The following is a 7,761-nucleotide window of genomic DNA, read 5'->3' as shown; positions in this document are numbered from 1 at the left end:
AAAAAATATATATATATATATATATATATGATAATAAAATGTGTTCACTTATTTATTTTTTTATCTAATAAAGGTTTCATGTTATAATTATTAACAAACATGAAATAATAATTGATGTATCATCACAAACAACAGCATACCTGTCAACATTGGCATGTGAAAATAAGGTAGATGAATGCTTTCCTAATTTTTAAGCTCATTTAGGACTAAATTTGTTGTCTTTAAAAGAAAGCCCACCAAAATTGACATGTTTACATGTTATTATTATTATTATTATTAATATTATTATTGCTCATTCTGCATATGAAGCGATTGGCCCCTTAATTGCTGCTTGCAGCTATTTTTATTATTATTATTATTATTTTTGTGTATACCTGTTCAAACACACAGCCAAAACCCAGAATGTCCACTTTCGCTCTGCTTCAAGTTGCGTGTAGAATCTGTTTGGGAAACACACTAGTGACTATTTTGAGGATTGCATTGGAGGGGCAACAGTGCCTGTAATATACAGTAAAGGAAGGAAATCTCACCTCTTTTTTTTATTATTATTATTTCAAACCGTTTTCATGCCTAAACAAAATGAAAACATGGAAGAAATTCACATTTAAGAGCAAGGGGTGCCCCATGGTGATTCGAAGGTATACTGGGAAAAACGAGAGGGTTGACAGGTATAAACAACTATTTTATCCGCCTCAGATCCACTAAAGTGTGACTTCACACCAATGACAAGAGACAGTAATAAAGATAACGTACAGTTGTCCCCAACCCCACCTGTCTACCCCTCCTTATCACCACAATCTCCTTCACCAGCAGCTGCAAAAGCAAGACACTATCTGAAAAACCCAAATAGGAAGTCAATCTATCATCTGCTCCACAACACACCTTACAATAAACGCACACAAAGCGTCTATGTCCGCATAATGCGATTTCACCAAAAGTCAACCTTTCCTATTTGCCTTTAACGCCTTTAAACCACAGCAGTATTTTCCGCGGAATCTGAGCTGTGTGCAGAACCCATTGGCCTGTCATTTGTCAAATAACGCTATAGACCTAAACTGCCGCCACAATTACAGGTGAAGGGAGCAAAAAAGTAAGGGTTTCAACCTGGGCAGGAAGGACTTCAGGAGCACTCAGGGGCCGCTCAGTGGCCTATTAGCCATGATGATAGTAGAGTGCAGGCGGTAAAGTGGATTACAAATCGTCCTTTCATGACCCAAAGGCTGTAATTATGGTTTTCCTATTGGTTTCTGGCGCTAAATTGCTAAAGCTCAGTGTGAGAGAAAGATGTTCAGACACCAAGGACGCTAGACAAAAAAACATATAAACAACAGCTGCTAGCGCTCACAGCCTCACCCTGAAAAGGAAGAGAACATGCTACAGCAAATTCAGATCAAAGCTCTTAGAGAGAAAAAAAAACTTTTAGTAGTATGAGGTAGTAATACACAATGGCAAATATTTTTTTTGGAATTCAATTGTGGTTTGAAGCTTTGAAGATCACTGAATCAGAATAGAGCTAATTGTGTCAGGAAAATATCATTTAGACAGAGCTCGGTTTATGGCACTGGACCAAACTGAAAGACCTTTCAGCTTTGACCTCCTAAAAAGCCACAGCACACACCTGCTTTTATTGAGAAGGCACAAATGCACTGGTGGGACAGCTGATTGCTCATTGTGCCAAGCAAACAAAGAGCACATCTAACTTTGTGACCCAATAAAGTTAAAGAAACCAGTTTAAATGGTTATCCAGCTGACAAAGAAACAAAAAGAAAAATGTGACCAGCAGGTCTTCAGCACAACACTAAAAATTACGTTTTCTGTTTGTTCAAACTTCTTATTTAAAATGAGCTGAAACAACACAATTCTTGGGGCTTTTTAAGGTACAACTTAATTGTTTTGTGTTCAGTCCACTTAAATTTGTAAAATTCTTCAAATCCTTCATGTTGCTGGAACCCAGCATTTTTTTGTGTACTCATCTCCAGTGTTGGGGGTAACGCGTCATGAGCAATGTGCGTTACATAATAATATTACTTTTCCAAAGTAACGAGGTAAGTAATGCATTACTTTTAAAAATAAGTAACATTCCTTGAGTTGATTTAAAAAACAAATGTAACACGAGTTACTTTTTACCTTGCTCAATTGGATTTTACGAAATATAATGCTGAATAAAAATAACCTCAGTCAGGTTGAATATCACACACTCAATGAGAGAGCGTGCTGCGAGGGAACTGATTGTGGGCTCGCACTCATCATCATCATCAGGTCTCCTTTTTAACAGCAGAGGAGTCCGTGTACTGTTCTAGTATCTGAATAACTCAGGATGTTGGTTTAGTTCGAGTCAGGGATGGTATCTGGTAATACTAAAGACACAAACCGTTTCAGGACAACTGTGTTCAATTTAATGAACTGGTTCGACCGGTTCACTTAAAAGATTTGGTTAAAACAAACGATTCATTTGCGAATCGCCCGTCACCACTACAGACAGTCAGAAAAAGAAACAATGGCAGGCCGGAGACCTTTTGCAAAGGATTCTTTTTATTATGAACTCATCTCATCGAAGAAAATAAGTGGATTGTCGTTAAGTATAGATCAAGTAAAACTCTTGACAACTGCAAAAAACCCGACATCGAAAGCATTACACCCACACCCCACCTCCTGCTAAACAACAAATGATTGACATCAGTTCTTACTCTCCAGGTAAAACAATTAATTCGACTAAACTAAAAAAAAGGTAATTGCTTTTATTGTTGAGGAGATGCAGCCACTGCCTACTGTAGAAGCAACTACGTTTTGTAATATAGTAAGATTTTTTCTCATTTGCGAAACAATTTACACATTTCTTAAAGCCACATGAAGCAGTGTATTCAATGTAACTCAAAGATCTATTTTGATTTAGGGATGTTTTTATTGTCTTACTGTTCATTTTGTTATTATATAAACATTTTAAAGGTTTAAAATCTGTTTTTGCCTTAATATATATTTTTTCATGTTAGCACCCTTAGGCTTTATTGCAATCTTTGTCTCAGTGAATTTACTTATAATAACACAAAACATTCAAAAGTAGCATTATTTTACATGCTTTCATTAATCTGTATATACAGGATGTATAGCTCTCAAAATAAGTTCTCAAAATATAATTTTATCCTACATTTCTTTAAGGTAAATGATGGTGCAGGTTATATAGACCATTTTGAGGAATGTAAACAATAACAATAATCATAACGTATTTCCTGTTTTACACTTTAAATTTTCAAATTTTCTTCTGAGAATCCAAAAAGTTCCACTTACAGATAAATAATGTTACGATAACTGCTATTACACCAAGTTATGGTTAAATCAACTCTTGTTACAGATATAAAATAGTTTGACAACAAGCAGGAAACGTTCATGGGCACGTGACTACATTGAAATGCCCTATAGGTGGCTGTTAAATGCAAAGCTTCTCTATAAAACAGGTGGTAAATACCTGCATGTTCTGAAAGAGATCAAACCTCAGTCAGGTAAGGAAAAGTAACACAAAAGTAACTCAAAAGTAATATAATGCATTACTTTCCATAAAAAGTAATGCAATTAGTTACTTTTTGGGGGGGTAGTAAGTCAATATCATAAAGCAATACTTTTACAAGTAACTAATTGACTGCTCATCTCCGAAAAGCTTAGTTTATGATGCATTTTCTAGAAATCGTGTATAGTCAACAAACTGTTCTCTAAGTTTAAAAAACTTCTAATTTAAACATTATTTTAATCACCCTTCAATCATTTCAAACCTATTTTAGTTTCTTTCTTCTGTTGGATAATTTGAAGAATGCTGGAAACCTGTAACCATTGTACTATTGTAACCATTCTACTATTAGTTTTTCCTACTATGGACGTCAATGGTTACCTGTTTCTTTAAAACATCTGCTTTAGTGTTCATCGTAAAAGAAAAAAAAAACACATAATGGTTTGAAGGAGAGTAAATAATGAGTAAATTTTCATTTCAGAGTGAACCATCTCTGTAATTTAACCTGCTGAAAACACTTGACCCCTTATGTCATCAATCCTATATCTCAGGCATTATACATGTTATTAGAATGCACACCACCAACTATTGTGTGTCGAAGTAAAATGACAGGCATTAAGCAGAAACATATGTTCTCATTCCTGTCGCTGAATGTTAGTGGTACCCTCTGTTCTTGCAGGAATACTGGCAATAGATTGCAACACTGTAAAACACAGATGTGTCACAATCAGTTGCCATTCATCAATGTGGTTCACACCCTGTTAGGCATGTTGGAGTATAACATCTCCAAAACATGCATATATTTATCTGCAAATCTTACTAATGATAAGCCATTATTTGGTCATTTTGAAGTCATTGTTAGAAAACTGTACCTATTTGACTATTTTGTACTATGTACAATGTACAATGTTTGACTATGTACCTATTTTGAGTTCATTTTGACCCATTGTTTGACATCTACACTTTAACAACATAAAATCAATTGCCTTAAGATGCTGCATGTAATCATTTTTATCAAAAGTTATTTTTTTATTGCTAAAGCTACAGTATGTGTGACTATAAAGTGTCAGTTTACTGAAATTGAGATTTATACACCACCTGAAAGCTGAACACGATCTTTCCATGGATGTTTGGTTTATGAGAGCTCCAAAGGGCTCCAAAACTGTCAATATTCAGAAAAATCATGTTGTTGCCAGTTAAACTTGACCCAATTCCGATTTGTGGCTTAAATGTGACACAGATCGGATCTGATGTGTAAACACAAAAAAAATGCGTTCAGATATTCATTTGAAATCAGTTTCAGGCCTCTTTCATATGTGGAAATAAATCACATAGAAATCGGACAATGCGACTATCATGTGAACAGGGAGATCAGGTTTATTGAGGTATTCCGTTTTCATCATTAAACTTGCGACAATGTGGTACTACTCCGTGGTTTAATGACGTAGAAGGTAGAGCATGTGTGGAGACACCAACGCGGTAAACAGCAACAACAACAGAAGAAACATGGAGGAGGAAAGTGGTCAGCGGTTGACAGCAGAAGTTACCTGCCTTCTTGCCCTGTGGAGAGATGAGGCAGTGAAGGACACCATATATAAACCATAGGTACAAGCTGCGATGACGGCCCTTTCCCTCCTTCCCCGCCTCAAAATCATTTTAAAGTTAGGTGAACTTTACATATTTCGCAGAGCTAAAAGCAAGACAATTTCTTCTATTGTGGCTAGTGTGGCGCAGATGCTAGAACCCGCCTTTATGCATGCACAACGTTATAAATTGTACAGCAAGTGTAAACACATGAATAACATATGGGTCACAAATAAAAGAACGTGTAAATGGACAGGGACAAAAAATCAGATTTAGGCAACAAATCTGTATTGGACATCAAGAACTGACAGTATAAACAGGGTTTACTAATGCATATTGAGTTTTGATATATTTACAGTAGCAATTTACAAAGCATCTTCATGAAACATGATCTTTACTTAATATTCTAATGATTTTTGCCAAAAAAAAGGGCAAAAACAAGGACACCAGGGTTACACCACTGCTCAATATGAGAAGTGCCATAGGATTTTTGGTCCCACTTTATATTAAGTGGTCTTAACTAATATGTACTCACACAGGAATTAAAAGTTTGTTACAATGTACTTATTGTGTAAATACATGTATTTACTGTGTACTTATGCTTGATTAAATACATGTATGTAACTACATCTGTAATTAACTTTTGTAACTACATTTGTAAATACACTGTTGACCATCCCTTACACCTTAACCCACCCTTAAACCTACCCATACCACCAAACCTGTCCATAACCCAACCTCTATCCCAACTCAAAAGCACCACAAGTGTTCTCAAATACATTATGAACACAGTAAGTACATTGTATTTATTTTTGATGTAAGTACATAGTAGTTAAGGACACTTAATATAAAGTGGGACCGGATTTTTAATGACCACAGAAAGTCAGGACCACGGTTTAACGTCTCATCTGAAAGACGGCACCCAATATATACTGGGGCATTAGGACTCTCACAGACTGCAGGTCGAGTGCCCCCTGCTGGCCTCACTAACACCACTTCCAACAGCAACCTAGTTTTCCCATGTGGTCTCCTATCCAGATTCTGACCAGGCTCAGCCCTGGTTAGCTTCAGTGAGTAACCGTTCTTGGGCTGCAGGGTGATATGGCTGTGGCATTGTAAGCCATACAGTTCATGCATTTTTAGCAAGACCCATGCAACAGAAGACTGGTTTTGTGATTAAGGATCATATATTACAAAGGAAAAGTATTCCTTTCATAGACATGTAGCCAGATCAACTGTATTCAGTCTGTAGTCTTAAACATATGCTTACTTTCTGATCAGACTATCATAACAGTAAAATTTAAATAATCTCATCCATTGACAAGACGCTATTGAACTGCAAGCATATTCTCATCACTAAGCTCAGATGGCCTCTTTACTATTGCTTACACACTACTGACATTTTCGTCATTGTGTTTCATTTTTTATTGACGGGAAAGCATGCAGCACATGTTCAGATATTTATCTAAACTCTCAGAAACATGGCTAGAGACTGAATGTTTATTTTCAGATCACTTCAGTGTCGTTTACTTCTACAGAAATAATACAAAATAACTTTTCTGTTAGTATATGGCACTGAATCACACAAAAAACATATGCATAAAAAATATAGCCCACAATGGGATAGCAAGGGCTTCTGAAATCCACATATAGACCCTTTAAAGACCACCTTTTTGGAATATTTGCCAATAAATTACTAGCCTGTGTTGAATATAGTTTATGAGGCAAAAAGAGACAGCAGAGCAGGGAAAGCAACAGCATGAACTTTCAATCTTCAGCCTATATTTTTGCATGTCGAGTGTGAGATATGCCTCATTGCATATAGTGTAGGTCATTGCTGGGTCAAAGTGACTAACTAAACACATTAGCCATAAAAAATGACAACATAATTGCTGTTTGACGAGGCAGAAGAAATTTGTTTTGTGTGGATTCCAAGTAGCTGTGCAAATTTTGTTTACTTTTGCATGATAAACAATTTTGTTAATGGCTCAGGTCACCACTTGAAGTCTTCCTGCAGGAAAAGCAACTGAGAAACACTGATCTAGAGAGATTTTCTTCTCTCAAAAATGATTTAGATGTATAATAAAAGCAGATTTAAATGTTAAAATTTACTATTATAAAAATGTTGTGCAGTTATATGGATTAAAGAGGTTGTCTAATTGGGGAAAATGAAAATTTTAAACCTTAAAGGTGCAGTAGGTGATCTGATTAAATGCTATCCGTTAGCATAATCTTTCAAATACAATCCCTTCCCTGCTGTGCAAAGCCACACCTCCTGAAATCACGAACGCGCAAATTAAAGATGACAGAGACTAGATCATGTCATTCGCCAGTTAGAAAACTATAATACTACAATTGTGAACGAAAACCTATATTAGTGCTAGCATGTTTTCAGTTGTGTAGCAAGCAAACTTGTTATAATGTGCAACTTCATGCATGCAAGGATCGCTGGACTCTCTTATGTGCTTTGTCCTAAAGCAACTACTGTTCAGTGGTTGGTCGGTGGCGTGCAGGAATTACACTTATTACTAAGCCATTCTTACATACTATTTCAGAGAGAATATTTAAAGTAGCATGGTAAACAATGTAGGGACTGCATTACAGGTTGTCATTGTTCAAAAATGAAGCAACGTGAATATAAACCAACTTCACCTCAGTAAAGTAAGCTAGGTGGAAAA

The 7,761-nt window shown here is 36.0% G+C and overlaps 1 long non-coding RNA gene across 1 annotated transcript; it reads right to left on the bottom strand.

Annotated features, from left to right (window-relative positions):
- Positions 1–301: 301 nt before the first annotated feature.
- Positions 302–7,358, bottom strand: LOC147835382 (uncharacterized). Its single transcript, XR_015499806.1, has 2 exons — positions 3,821–7,358; positions 302–3,256 (listed from the first exon to the last, which is right to left on the bottom strand). It is a non-coding gene; the product is annotated as an uncharacterized LOC147835382 (long non-coding RNA).
- Positions 7,359–7,761: the final 403 nt, after the last annotated feature.

Source organism: Danio rerio, chromosome 9, assembly GCF_052040795.2.
Source record: "Danio rerio strain M-AB ecotype USA chromosome 9, GRCz13ab, whole genome shotgun sequence".
NCBI classification, from domain to species: Eukaryota; Metazoa; Chordata; class Actinopteri; order Cypriniformes; family Danionidae; genus Danio; species Danio rerio.
Note: the sequence above shows the minus strand (reverse complement) of the source record. Positions and strands in the feature narration are given on the sequence as shown.